The following is a 16,300-nucleotide window of genomic DNA, read 5'->3' as shown; positions in this document are numbered from 1 at the left end:
AAAAAAATTTATTCCTAAGATTTCAGTAGAGCACTGGTGGTTTATTTTTTTAAGCCTTTCCATTTCTTTTCACCAACTCCACCTATTGTGTCTACTACACCATGTATCACAGTTAATAGCTATGTTTCCATTTTTGTTGATTTAAGCTTCATATTCAGTGTGACTTCTAATAGAGAACAATAGCTTCTAATAGAGAATAACAATAATTTGCTATTGGCATAAAGATTATATAGTTCTCATTTCACCTTATATTTAAATTTCATCTGTTTATTTCAAAACAAATAATGCAGATTGTTGACATCCTAGAAATGATTCCTGAGTGGCATTAAATGGAGCCTGGAACTCTGCAATGTAGACTAGTTGTTTGTTTTCTGCAGTCTATATTCTTATCGTCACCTGAACCCCTACCTTTTGTGTTATATATTTTTATGATTCTGAAATGCTTTGAGGGAAATATATTTTAATGTGTACAATTTGTTTTATTTTCATACTGATCTCTATTTTTGTTTAAAACCATGTTGCATCATGAAATCACTTACTCCAAAATAAATCTTCTTTAAAAAAATAGGTTATGACTTTTGTATGATACATTTGGGGAAGAAAAAAACTCAAGAGGGAAGAAAACAAAATAGGGATAAAGATCTCATGGAATTAGTACCGTGTTTCCCTGAAAATTAGACCTAGCCAGACAATAAGCTCTAATGTGTCTTTTGGACCTAAAATTGATATAGGACCAGTATTATATTATATTATATTATATTATATTATATTATATTATATTATATTATATTATATTATATTATATTATATTATATTATATTTATTATATTATACCATGTCCTATAGTAAAATAAGACCAGGTCTTATATTAATTTTTGCTCCAAAAGACGCATTAGAGGTGATTGTCCAGCTAGGTCTTATTTTCGGGAAAACACGGTATGTATCTTTGTGGTTACAGGAAATTCTCTTTTCATGATATTTATAATTAGGAATCTATTCCGTTTATCTCTAACATGATATTTTATTATTTGATAGGTCATCAATTAATGTTGAAGAAATGAATTAACACAAATCATAATCTCTTAACTCACATGGGTTGAGACTGTTAAGTGTTAAGCTGTCTTGGTTGAATACTCATTTCATAAACACACATGCACACCACCGCCAGCACTACTACCCACACCAGTCTAATCCAGAGGTCACATATTCACGAACCTACAGGGGACAAGTAGATATTGCACAAGTGAAATTGGTTGTGTGTAAGCAACAGAGTGCTGGGGTTTATCTAAAGGGGACATTCTAATATTTTGCTCCAGCAGATTCTAGTCACATGAAATTCAGGTCCAGTGTTGAAAGAGAAACTCAGAAATCTAAAATGTTATGTTGTATTTCCAGATCTTTTTAACACTGGGTAGATCAAAGCAAATATGTCGATAAGTTGAATTTGCCTTGTGGGTCCACCAGTTTGGAACCCTTGATTTAATCAATAACATTATCTTTTATATTTGACTAGTAGTGGAAATAAATTGACCGAATAAATAAAATATTACTAAGACATGGCAGTTAATAGGAAGAAATGGGGAACGGTGAAAGGCTAATATATACTATGAGGGTAGACAATCACTAAACGATGCACTTGAAAATGATCTGTGCTTACCAGTATCTTTCTGAAAACTGACTCATGTTAATTCATATGAGTTAAGAGTATCCCAGTCAAGATATCATGGAACAGATGTGCTATTAAAAGCTTTATTCTGTATTTTAGAATAGAAATTAATTTCATGAGAAATGAAATTCAGTTAAAGAAAAGACCCATCCTCTATAACTGATTAAAGTTTGACATTCTTATTGAAAGGGAAGAGCAAGAGATTGCATCCATGTCACTAACTTCCTGATTTTTGCATCATAACATTCCCTCTATAACTTCAATGTACTTCTATTATAATAAATTTATCTGCCTCCATTATATTGTTTTAATAAAACCTGAAACCCACTTAATTATTGAGTATTTGAACAATGTGTAATTCCCACCATCCTGCTAATCACCGCCAGGGAGTCTTTCTTGGTGTTTTTTATTTCATCCTTTAATCAGAAAGCATTTAATCAAGAAATGGAAAAGATTTTTTCTCCACAGTTCCTTCTTTTTCTTGATCAAAAATGTTTACCTATTAATGGCTTTTTTTCTTTCTAAATAGATACTTCCTTCTAAATAGATACTGGGTTGACTAGTATTCCATTTGTCAACCAAGGTAAACTTTGGAATCACAATAATAAATTGAAATGAGAACATTTGATCAAGATATATTGTTTACATTGATAGAAATGAGTTTCACACATTTTATTTGCCCCATTATTATAGGTCCTCTCAAATATTTTTTAGTCACTGATTGTTCCATTAGAAAGGAAAAGCAAGCAATTTCCAAAGCATAAATCATTGGAACAATACATATTTCTTTGACAATTTATAATAATGTTATGAAATACTACCTCTTGCTACACGGAATACTTGGGGACTATAATAATTTGTGTCTAGTTGGTATTCAATTGGCACTGGAAAATGAACCCCAAATCCAAATTCTTGAACCTTGTCATGACATTACCAACATGTCCCTCTCTCTGCCTCCACACCCAAATTAAATTCCTGAGCTCTAGGCCCAGTAAAGTCCTGCTTTTTATTACTATGAGGCTTTTGCCCCAATGTCCAATGCAATCTCCTTTGAACTAGATTAAATCACATGAAGGGCATTTTTTATAGTAAGTGGTCAGTTATAAGGAGACCAGAAAAGGTCAAGAGACCTCCTATACCTGTTTCTCCCTAAACCCACATTCACAGCTTGATCTTTGCATCTAACTTAGAGGGAAAGGCAAGTTCCAAGAAGAGATAGTGAGCCAATAAGAAGACACTATGTTGATATATGAATCTGGATATTTAATATACAAATCTGGAGCTGGTCCAGATTGCCCACTCTATGACTTCTCAGGGAAGAGGGGTACCTGAATGAAAACACTGCTACTGACAAACATGAGAAACAGAAACTCATAGACACAGACAAGAGTTTAGTGGTTACCAGAGGGTAAGGGGGGTGGGGGGTGCGAGATGAGGGTAAGGGGGATCAAATATATGGTGACGGAAGGAGAACTGACTCTGGGTGGTGAACACACAATGGGATTTATAGATGACGTAATACAGAATTGTACACCTGAAATCTATGTAATTTTACTAACAATTGTCACCCCAATAAATTTAAACAATAAATTAAAAAAAAAATCCAGAAAAATGGGAAAGCCCAAAAACTACATGGACAGACCTGACTGAGGTTTGGCAGCTCCCCTCACCTTCCAGCCTCATGGCCTGGAAATGCAAGAAAAATCTCAAGTGATAAAACCCCAAGAGCGCAAGATCCAAGTCCAGATCAGTATTTCTTTTTTGGAATTGAGGCAGGGAGAACTGACAGGAGCTATGCATGTCCCATTCAATTCTTGATTGATTGGCTTCCCAGAACAAAACAACAAAACATTTTAACTGTTGGTTAAAGAACAATTCACTGATTAGTGATAACTTACTATTACTCCACTTTCAATTAGGAAACCATGTCACATTTATTAAATGTTGCATCAGGTCACCAATAGTGATGGAGGACCTTCCAAATATGGAAATGCAGCTTGAAGCCAGCCCTACCAATATAGAATTATTTGTATGCTTCATTTGTTTTAAGTAAAACTTGCATATATCATCAAACTGGATTTTAATTTGAAAATAAGAATTTTTTCCCATTAGCTTTAATAAACAACTAGTTCTCCCACTTCCTCAAATATTAAAGAAATTTGCAGATCCTGTAAGATACCACTTTGACCTTGTCTGTTTCTTGGCCAGACACTGTGTACCCCGGGGTGTGCACTCATTGGTTTAAACAGCAATGTCTAATCATCAGAGTCTCTTCCTCATAGAATACTACTGATAATTTGGAGTGAAAATGTTTGGGTTTGTTTTCTCTCTCTGCAATTAACCTGTCTGTTATATCACTTATAACAATGTTTAAGGAGGAATGAAGATAACAGGCTGTCTGAGTCTTGGAACCAAGCAGGAATGCCAGTGGCTTTGTGGCTGGAGTGTATATACAGAGCTCTTCTAACTAGCCAGCCAGTTTGGGTGTGGGGACAGTTGTATACATACATGCTAGTCAACTAGTGTTTCCTAACTGACTTTGATCTGTCCTCAGCTAAGGCCCTTAGTTAAGATATAAAATCATATTTCAAAAATTAGTCCTGCTCCTTGGAGAAATGACTGATTCTAGGGAATATAAGAGATGAACCTGGATTATCTCATAGTGCTAGAAAGTGAGGAAGTACTTTTTTAAAAATCTCCAACAATGGGAGTATGTCAAAGGGATACAGAAGTCAACTGAAAGAGCTCCAGAGCTGGAACAATTTGAACAACAACAAAAAAGTAGTATTGAATTATAGCACAAAATATAAAATAAATATTGATTAGTCCATATGATAAACTATTGAATAATAAATGAAGAAGAGACAAATCTTCAGTGCAGAGGAATTCCAAATATTTGCATGGCTCTTCCACCCTTAAGTGTGGGATGCCCATAGTGTCTTCCTTCCAAAAAGTATGGCACAGGTGGGGGAGGGGGCGAAGAGTAACTGTACAGTGAAGAAACCTGACAAACACTACCTCTGCCAGGTGATCAAGGTCAATATCAACTGTCAAATTATATGGATAGTATGTTCCTTTGATAGGATGTGATCAAAATGGCACTTTTCCTTTGTGGTCTTTCTTTCAAAACCCATAACCCTGGTTCAACCACAAGAAAAACATCACATTCTAATATATGAGCATTCTACAAAATCCCTGACCTGTACTCCTCAAAACTATTAAGGTCATCCAATCCAAGAAAAATCTGAGAAACAAAGGAACAGTCACAGCCAAAAGGAACTTAATGAGACACAACGACTGAATGTAGTGCGGTATCCTGGGTAAGATCATGGAGTGGAAAAAGGACAGTAGGTAAATATTAAGGAAATCTGAATAAAGGATGGACTTGAGTTAATAATAATGTATCACTATCATACAAGCTCACCTAACATTCTTGCTACATGAATAAATAGGATGTTGATGAGACCTGAGGGCTATTTTTGGCTGAAAGTATGAAAATGCCCAGGTTTTAGAGAATAGTGTGAAACAGCGGCTTTCTCACCTGGGTGTCATGTGGCAATAAAATTCAGCCCCATACACAACGTAAAAGAAAAATTTGTTGGTGGAGGCACACAAATGCCTTAGTGTTATTAAATCTGCATGTGGTTAAAAGGAGCATTTACTAATAACAATAAGCAATTATCATTCATTCTTATCATTACTATAGACAATGGAATGAATTTTAACACACTCATGAAGAGAAGGGCAATCTCAGGGTAAATTAATCTGTTTTGAATCTGTTATTTACAAGCCACCAGTCCTACCTGCTGCATTCTGTAAAGCATGAAGCACTGTGTCTGGCACACAGGAAGGGCTAAAAATATGACTGTGGTTGCAGTTGGCTGATATCTGACATCCTACTTGAGGTGGGCGCTCCCTTACATAAAAGAATCCTGCTCTGGTGTTCAAAATGTGGACTGGCTTTGAGGAGGTCCTATTTACCCCTCTGCCGCAGGTGTCTGTGAGTCTGACCAAAGCTGAGAGAGTGCTTCCCTTTGCTGTGACGCATTTCTCTCTCGTTGGGTCCATTTGCCTCAATCACAGTCGTGAGCCAGTTGTTAGAGACTGTGCTATCCTTTGGGGAGGCTCCACTTCTTCACCCACTGTGTGTCCAGACATGTGAACCTCCTTTTCCTGAGATCCTAGAGACCTGGGAATAGTGTCATGTCAGGTTCATCCAAGAAGCAGAAGCTAACTCTTGGTTTTCCCTATTCTGAGGGCTCATTACCCACATGCTAAGGCATCAAGGTGTAGTTTGGTTATAAAAGCATGGCCTTCCTCTACCAGAATGACTACAATTGAAAGGACTGATGACAGCAACAGTTGGCAAGAATGTGGAGTAATGGGAATTCTCTACGTTGTCGGTAAGAGTGTACGTATACTGATGTAACCACTTTGGAAAAGTGGCAGAATTGACTAAAGCTAAACGTATGCAGAGCTCTGACCAGCAATTTCACTTCAGAAATGAGTGTGTGTGTCCACCAAAACACACGTTCGAGAATATTCTTAGCACTTTATTAGCTACACTGGAAATAACACAAATGTCCATCAACAGTAGAATAAATAAATTGTGATTATATTAATATACTGGAATATAAGTCAGTGATGAAAAAGAATCAGTTACTGCAAGCAACAGCAGGGATGAGTCTTGCAGACGAAAGAAGCCTGATACAAAAGAGAGCATATATAAGACTCCATCTATATGAAGTTTAAAAATAGGCAACAGAAGTCTGTCATGATAGAAGTCAAAACAGTGATAGCAATGGGACTGACAGGAAGTGTATGTTTAACCTCAGACAAGCTAAAAATGTCCTATTTCTTTATATGGATGGTAGTTGCAAAGATGTATACATATTTAGATTTTATCAAGCTATGCACTTAAAATATGAGCAACTTATATGTAAGTTATAAGCCAATAAAAAAGAAAAAGGTTTTAAATAAAGTGAATTTGCTTTAAAAAGAAAAAAAGCATGGTTTTTGAAATATGACAAATCCAGTTCTATAATCCTGGCTCTGACACTTACTTGAATCTGAGTCTCACTCTTTACATTTGTAAAACAGAAATCATTCCTTTCTCATGCATTGAGTGCTTTTTATGTCAAATGAGATAATGTGTATCTAGCACATTGCTTTGAATTTGGTAAGTGCTTAGAATACTGACTTCCTTTCCCCCTTCTGTCCTCACAGGTGGACTGGCCTCACAGTTCCTGTATATTGTCTTTGGGAAGCCACCAGATCTGAGGCCTATTTGTAAGGAAAAGCTGACTGACCTACCTTAGCCCAAAAGTAATCCAGCCTTTCCTAGATCAGCTTAATAAATCACCTATTTCCTTAAATCCCTTTGGAAACTCTACTGGGGATGATTCACTTGTCCATCCATCCATCTATCCATCCATCCATTCAGTCAACGTTTATTGAGTTGCTGCTTTATGCCAGGCACCAAGACAGGTGCTGGGGAAACACCTATCCTGGTGCTGAATAAACAGTCATGGTTCCTGTCTTTGGGAAGTTTACAGTCTCATGGGGAAGATGGGCAGTAAACAAACAAGTCCATAATTATTAATTATGATAAAAACTGCTATAAAGAACAGAGAGCAGTGAGGGACAGGGAAAGCCTCTTGGGGGATGGAACATTTAAGGTGAGAACTGAAGGTGGAAGAGCAGCCAGTCATTGGAAGATCAGAGGGAAAGCTCCTGCAGTATCCTATCATTGAAGTATTATAACATCCAAAATAATTACAGAGTATACATAAAAGACATAATCACCACCAAAGAGAATCTTCTCACACTTGAACACTTGTTACAACATCTAGTCTGCTTCTCAGAAGTTTTTTGTATACTTCCTGTCCTTAGAAGTTAGGCCGCCGATAAGTAACTTTCTACCATAGTAACACAAACTTGTTTGTATACTCAGTTATGGAGATGGGACGTAAAGGGAAATAAAAATGAAAACAGGCAACCTATTAGGAGGTAGTGCAGTGTACCAAAAAGGACGTGAGATTTGCTGTCTGAGTTCAAATTCTGTTTCCACTCATAGCTCTATGACATAAAACATGTCACTGAAGTTCTCTGAGCCTGAGTTTCCTCATCTGAGAAACAGGAATAATAATGGCTACCTCAAGGGTGTGTTTCAAGAATTAAATGGACTGACGTGTACATAGCATCTTGCACAAAAAAGTATTGCCATACTTTATTTAGGACACTCCTGTCATTTCACTGCAAAAACATTAATCCTTTGCACTTACGTAGTTTCACTACAGAAATGTCAACTTTTAAAAACAGGTATGCTCCTTTCTCTTACATATCTTCCTCGAACCTTGGCTATTGATTTGGAATTCTTAGTTCTGTGCTAAATCTTATCACTTTAGGTGGTAAATCGTTATTGATTTTCCTAAATCTTCACCCTGAACTGCCTCAGGTAACCCAGGGCAACTGCAGGGAGGAAGCATGGCCCAGCCAACCGGGAAGACGTGGACACTTAAGTTTCTGGGTGCTACCAGGGCTCCTAGAGCTGCATTCTGCTGCAGGTAAGAGAGCCATGGGGCTCAGTCTGGCTTGCCATCTGGATTTTGGGTCCTCCTAAAAAATTACCTCTTCCTTTCTTCCCCACTGTCTATTTGCTCTATCACAGGGCCTCCTGTAATCTTTCAGAAAAAGGGTGGGAATGGGAGCGGAGAGAAATCAGTCTGACAACTTTGCTCTCTAGATTGTCCTCTCTCTTAGGGGTGGTAGCCCAGACGGGTCTACAGTCTTCAGTTCTAGACTGAGCCCTGTTCTCAGTTGGGAAAGTCACTCTCAGAGTCTCTTTTCTCATTTGTAAAATGGGATAATTCTAGCCTTGTTTAGAGTAATCTCAGGATTGTTGATACTCAGATAAAATATTGCATGAGAAAACACTATATTAATTCTAAAATCCTGTACTGACTTCAGGTGCTCTTAATATTAATGCATCCTATGCCATATACAGCATGTACAGCTGACCTAAAAACTTTTTAGACCTGTTCAGGACTGAGCTACTAGAAGGGGATTTTTCTAGGTCAATGAGTAATGGAAAGTGTCTCAAAGGTATTGCCTATTTTTACTTTGAAAGAGTAACCTTCTCACAGATAGGCTTAATAGTGAGAAGAACTCAAGGCCTGGAGAATTAAAAGATAATTAAAAACTATACAAAACTAGCTTATTCTGATAAGTTGTGTAATTTATTTGGGCAAATAGAAATGTGCTGTTGGCCTAGGTTAAACTGAGCAAGGCTCACTAAAGTAATGGGAACTGATCAAATCTTCATTTCTGTGATTTCCTGTTCTTTGCAAGTAGAGAAAAAGACAATACCCTGGGTGAGAGACAGGAAGGAACAAAAGGCGAATGATTTCATGCTTATGCAGAGTCTCTCAAGTCACCAAGATAATCATCTGCAAAGTGCTCAAAAACCTCATGTTTTAAAAAAATGCACCCCCAATTTAGGCCTGTAAGAAATAGGCTATCATTGGTCATTATATGTGCCTGTTTTTCCATTTTGCAACCTGTTCTCATGTGGGGGTGTGCTGAGTTGTGCTGTTCTGTTGACTTCTCCTATATAGAAACCTTTCCTCTGAGAAGTTACCTGCGGAAATATCAGAATCCAGATCCAAGAACTCCTAAACTCAAACCTAGACAATCAAAGAGCATGAAAGGAAAAAAGCGATGGGTTGTTTCCCTCATGTGTTTTCCCTAAATTATTTCAAGACACTATTTGAAAGGATCCTTCATCTGTGGTAGTATTTCAATTGTAGAAGATGCTTTTCTAGTCAAAGTTAATTTAAGTCCCTAATAATCTGAGTTAGCATGAAATGGGAAGATCTGAAGGGCGTAACTAGCCTACATACTTTTCACCTTTGAAGTCTAGCTAGAAACTGACCAGAATAAAAATATTGTAAAATTTGCTTGCAAAAGTGTAGAAGGCAAAACCATTCCAGGCCCTACAAGCTCAAACAGAAAATAATTATATTTTATATATGCCATTAAATAATAACAAAACGTAACCTAATAAGAATCAGTTCCAAAATCCTTTCTGGATAATTTGGTACATTTGAAATCTGGTGTGCTTTTCATGCCTTTCTTAAGTACTCTATAAAACAAGATACTCTCAAATGTGTTAGGACATTTCTGTTTTGATTGGCTCAGAAAGGCTGGAGTTACTTGAAATGATTTATAATGAACTAAGCACATGGCATGGCGTCATCAGTCATTCTCTTCAGAGCCTCTTGCCTGTTTTATAGAAATTGCATAACTGGGAAGGAAGTAACATGTGAAAATCTTACACGCTGCTGGTTGAAAGTTGGATCACAATTCCAAAATTTAGGTAAAAGTTTGTAGCTAGAGTAGAAGGCCAACATTTTTTCATCTTTCAATATGCTAAACATTTTAATTTATTTATGTAGTTGCTTACTTTTTTTATAGTAGATGAAGTAAAGGGGAAGCTTATTTTGCTTTTTCTTCCCTTTAATTAACCATGGTTTATTTGTGGAATTTCAGAAAAGTTGACATTAAAAAAATCAAGCTACATAACTACAGAAGTGAACTAAGATACCAATTTTTGGTAGGATCAGTCAGAGTTATTACTTGCAAGGAATTAAGCATCTCTGGATGATTAAAACTGAAAAGGAATGTATTTAAAGGATATTGTGTAGCTCATAGAATAGAGATCCAGGCTGGAGGACTAGGGTAAAATAAGACAACCAGGAATGAGCTCCAAAGTCACATCCATGACTTGTTCAAGTGAAAGCACCACTAATGTGGAAACCCAAGGTTCCACATGCAGTTAGTGTTGTTGACAGCACTAACAGTGGACAGAGGAGGTGTCATTAGAACTACTGCTTCCAGGGTCTGATCTTCCTGCCACTTCTGCTTCTGTCATAGAATTGCTTCTGGCCCCAGCCTCTCTTGCTCCGGATTCTATGGCTCAAGTACATACAAGTGGTTGATAGAACCTAAGACCATTGCTCCCGCCCTTGCTGCAAAGGAAGCTGGGAACATGAATATTTGTCACTTTCATTTCCATAGACTCAAAAGATGAGGAATTCTCTAAACACAGGAGGTGTTAAGATACAAGGTGGCCATAAAGTGACAAATGTCCCAAAGCTAAAAGAGCAAACTCATCACTATGATTATAACAATAGCTTTCAGTCTTTCTAGTTCTCAATTTTTTTACACTCAAAAATTAGTAAGGACCTCCAAGACCCTATTTATGTAGGTTATACCTATCAATATTTGCCATATTAGAAATTAAAAGAGAAATTTAAAAATATTTATTAACTCATGTAAAATAACAATAACATGTTAACCATAACAACAATTACATGTTAACATAAATAACATATTTTATGAAAAATAGTTATCTTATCAAAAACAAAAGAAAATAATGATAAAACTGGTATTATTTTACATTTTTGCAACTTCTCTAATTTCTGGCTAAATAGAAAGCAATTGTATTCTCATATCTGCTTCCACATTAATCTGTTGTAATATCACACATTCTGTAGGCTGTGGAAAACTGAATCATACACTTGTGAGAGGATAAGAATGAACAAAGTAAATATATTCTTATTATTTTATGAAAATAATTTCGACCTTGGGGACTCCCTAAAAAGGTGTTGGGGTCTCCCTAACACAATATGGAAATTTCTAGATGAAAGATTCATTTTGTGATTGGAATTAGCTGATAAATATACTGAAACACACAATTCTTTGGATCCCAATTCTCTGCATTACTGATGCATATGTTTTCACCCGAGGCTTGGAAATTTTGCTCAGAGGTTGACAGGATTGAGCCTGCATCAAATTACTAATATAATGGTATTTTGAATAGACTACAAAAATAATAGCTGGACTGTATTTGGTTATTTTATGGATTTTGTCCTTTCCTTTGATTGCAAAGGTTATTTCCAGCTCTAATTTCTGATTCTATAGTTCCCTAAATTTGGATACTCTAAGCAATGACAGACTCATTCATTATTTTAAACCATCTTTTCTTTTAGAATAGTTTTAGATTTACAGAATTATTGCAAAGATAGTAAACAATGTAACCCACAACCTGTTTCCTTGTTAGTATCTTACATTAGTAGGGTATCTTACATTAGTAGGGTACATTTGTTATAATTAATGAACTAATACTAATTTATTACTGTTAACTAAAGTTCATACTTTGGTCAGATTTCCTTAGTTTTTCTTTAATGTCATTTTTCTGTTCCAAGATTCCATCCAGGATACTACCCGACATTTAGTCATTTTGTTGCCTTAGGCTCTACTCAGTTGTGACAATTTCTCAGACTTCCCGTGTTTTTGATGACTTAACAGTTTTGAGGAGTGGAGATCAGGTGTTTTGAGGTATGCCCTGAACTGGGGTTTTTCCGGTATTTTCCTAATGGTTGAACTGGGTTATGGGTTTGGGGGAGGAAGACCATAGAGGCAAAGTGTCATTCTCGTGATGTCATATTAAGGGTATATATTATCAACATGACTTATGACTATTGCTGTTAACCTTGATCACCTGGCTTGAGGGACTGTTTGTCAGGTGACGTCACTGTAAAGTTACTCTTTTCTTCTCCCTTTCCATAATGTGCCCTTTGGAAGGAAGTCCACACTTAAGGAGTAGGGAGTTATGCTCCACCAACTTGAGGGTGGAGTATTTACATAAATTATTCATAATTCTTCTGCATGACAGATTTGTGTATCCTTTCCTATTTATTTATTCAATCATTTATTTATATCAGTATGTACTCATGGATATTTATTTTATACTTTGGGTCATAATCCAATACTACTTTATTTATTATGTTGCCCAAATTGTCCCAGCTTTGGCCACTGAGAGCTCTTTCATTTGGTTGCTGGGTCCCTTTGATATATTCCCATCACTGTGTGGTGGTTGTGTTGGTTTGCTTGCTTGAACTTCCTTCTTTTTGGCACTTATACAATGTTCCAGACTCGTCCGTATGTTTTCAGCCCCAGTCCTGGAAGCATCAGTTTCTCCAAGGAGCTTTGGTTCTTTTTATTGGAGAATGCTTTTAGAAACAACGACCTGAATGGTACGTGTGCTTCCTGCTCCTGGAGTGTCACTGCTTCACCATGCTCTCAGCTGGCAGAGCAAGGAGATAAGTGTGTAAACACACATATCTATACATCTTTCTATATGTAAACATCTGCATCTATATTAAGCTGAACATTAGGTCATACCAATGTCTCTAACTCAAATCCATTGTCACATGGATGATTTCTAGTCCCCTCCTCTTGCATTCGTTATATATTTGTAAAGTTATTTTCATAATTAAGAAATTTTGGAAGGGTAGTTGTGAGAGAAAACAAAAGGATGAAAAGTGCAGGGACCTCAGAGACTAAGGTGAATTAAATACCCAAGAGACTGTGCTCTATTGTTAGTAGCCACAGTTATTAAATATCCACAGTAAAAGGCCACAGGAAAGTGTGATCTTGAATCCTGGCTCCATTAGTAACTTAGCTTACTGTGGGGAAGTATATTACTTCCACATCCCTTAGTTTTCTTATCTTTAAAGGAAGAAAATACAGCATTTTACTCATAGGAGTGTGAGGATTAAATGAGTTAACACAAACAGCACATTTAGGACAGTGCCAGGCTCACTATTTATGAGCTATTGTTACTTTGTACCCAATGGGGTAAACGTATTATTATTTCCATTTTACAGATGAAAAAACAGAGGCATAGAGATATTATAACCTGTTCGAGATCTCGCAGCTACTAAATTACAGAACCTCTCTCTTATAATCTGTGCCTTATAAATTATATCTCTTTTCGTAAAAATGAAACTATGAAATGCTACTCTATAAATTTAAAGGTAAGGTTAACTATTGAAAAGATTGAAGGATATTTTGAATATTCTCAACATCAAGGATATTGCGATAATCGTTAATATTTCCATTTCCCACATTACCAACACTTTTATGCCATGAAAGGACTCAACTAGTAGAGTACACTGGCTTTCTCAATGCTCATGCTGTCACCTTAAGCCAGTTGAGGCAAAGAACACTCCCAACAAGGAAGTTGGTGGAGGCTAAAAATTATCCCTGGCTTATCTGACTGTTGTAAGAACATTCACTTGGTCAAGGATTTCTGAAAGCTTTTCTATTTGTATGCTGTTTCCCTGAAAATAAGATGTAGCTGGACAATCAGCTCTAATGCGTCTTTTGGAGCAAAAATTAATATAAGATCTGGTATATTAGATTAGATTAGATTAGCCCAAGTCTTATAGTAAAATAAGACCAGGTCTTATATTAATTTTTGCTCCAAAAGACGCAATAGAGCTGATCATCCCTCTACATCTTATTTTCGGGGAAACACGGTACCTGCCATGTGCTCTGGAGAATGTGACACCAGCTCATGATTCATGGAACATGCAGTTGGTAGAGGAAGTTTCTTAGGAAAGTGCAAAGGGACACGATTTGTTAGGGAGAACTAATAGACATTTATCTATTAAAATCAAATACATATCTATTAAAATCAAATAACACCCTATACTTCTTTGCCCCAGTCAGTATCTACTTACCTTTAAACACTAGTGACTCTAATTTCTTTATCGGACACAGCCCTGGATGTCACCATTAGTTAAACTTACAGCTTCATTTTTAACTTGGGTGCCCCCACCAGGTAGATTTTAAAGGGGAAAGCAGCCACCTTCTTCTCCTTTTCTTACCAGTGACTTCACCATATTTTTCCCAATGATCTCTCCTGGCATTAATCATAAGATTTGAGGAAAGTCATAAGTATCTTATGAAGTCATTCAACAAATATTCGCTTAGGACCTATCATGTCACAAGCATTTTGCTGGTCACAAGGTGCCATAGTGAGCCGAATATCTGCCGTCTTCCTCCTCAGGGAGCCTGCAGACCACTGGAAAATAACAACACCTCATACAGACAGACTGAGGGCATCTGCTTTGTATGTGTTAACACATTTTAGTCTCACAGATGTAGGTATTATTACCATCCTCATTGTAGAAATGAGGAAACTAAGGAGTGCCCAAAGTCACACAACTAGGAATGGGCAGAGCTGGGACATGAATGCAGGTCTGTCTGATACCACACACTTAACCACATTTTCTTTCTCACACACACACAACTCTCACAAGGCAGGACCTCAAAGCTGGTACATTTGTGGATGGAGGATATCAGTTCTTCTACAACTTTGCTGCAGTTTCTACTGAATATTTTGATTTGCAAATATAAAGGATTCTCTGAAGCACAACCTTAACCAAATTGTTGTAGACAGCTGAATGAAGACAGCTGCAGGCAGAAAAATGTGGCCGGATGCTCTGGGGTTGGGTGGGACGGATGTGCAGTGAGGTGGCTCCAAGGAGAGGAAGCAATGATGGGCCAAGGTAAGAGCCACTGACAGATTAAATCACTTAGACCCCGAACCACGGTGGAAGGAGACCTTAAGTATTCTAGGACACACTATCTTTATTAGGTTATGCAAATGGAAGTAGGATATAAGTATTTTTTCATTGCCCATATCATTCAAGTGACTGTTCAAATAAATTATGACAATTTTTTTTTTCCCCAAAGTATATCTGACATAATGAAGTGGGATTTTCTTAGGATTAAGAACCAGGAGACCTAAATTCTTGCTCAGGTATGCACCAACTGGTTTAGTTGTGTGATGACTGATCTGCTGTGATTCTGGAAGGTCACTTTCCCTGGAAGGAATGTGGTGAGTATCGTGACATAATTAGAAAGGACCACCATCCCTGGTCACACATGGTGATTCACTTGGAGGGATCAGAGAAGACCACTCTGTTAGTTTGCTAGGGCTGCCATAACAAATACCACAGACTGGAAGGCTTTAACAGCAGAAATGTATTTTCTCAAGTCCAAGAGCAAGTTGTCAGCAGGTTTAGTTTCCTCTGACGTTTCTCCCCTTGGCCTGCCGATGACTGCCTTCTCACTGTGTCTTCACATGGTCGTCCTTTAGTCAATGTGGTCTGTGTTGTAATCTCTTCATTTTGGACAAGGGCCCACCAACAGAATCTCATTTAACCTTAATTATCTCTTTAAAGGCCTTACCTTTAAATACAGTCACATTCTGAAGCACTGGGTGTTAGGACCTCAATATATGAATTTGCGGGGGTGGAGGGGTGGGGGGGGACATAGTCAGCCCATAACAACCACCATCCCTAGTCAGTATGTGGCATTCAAGAATCACCTTAATGAACTGTGTTGGAAGAGGCAATCACCACAGCATGACCATTAGGTCACATGGGAATTTCCTGCTTGAGGGAATGAAAGCATGAACGTGGTTATGAATATGGTTACGAATGATGTTAGGTAAATGAGGTAGGATGGAGGGACATGTGAGTCCTGAATTTTACTGAAAGGCCACAGATGGTATAGCCTGCTCCTTGGCACCAGGACTTCCTTGTTACTTCAACCACAGTGCCTGAGACCAAGCAAGTATAATTGAATGTCCTTGGGATGGTGTGCTAAATCCTAGCTGGCAAATCTGACATCAGGCACAAGGGTTAACAATCTACTTAGGGGCATAAGAGAAACATATGGAATAAGGATAAGCCCTGCATCTAGGTACATGGCAAA

Source organism: Rhinolophus sinicus, chromosome 17 (assembly GCF_057876585.1).
Source record: "Rhinolophus sinicus isolate RSI-liver-muscle chromosome 17, RSI-T2T, whole genome shotgun sequence".
Taxonomy (NCBI): domain Eukaryota; kingdom Metazoa; phylum Chordata; class Mammalia; order Chiroptera; family Rhinolophidae; genus Rhinolophus; species Rhinolophus sinicus.
The sequence above is the reverse complement of the archived record's forward strand: the minus strand, read 5'-3'. Positions refer to the sequence as shown.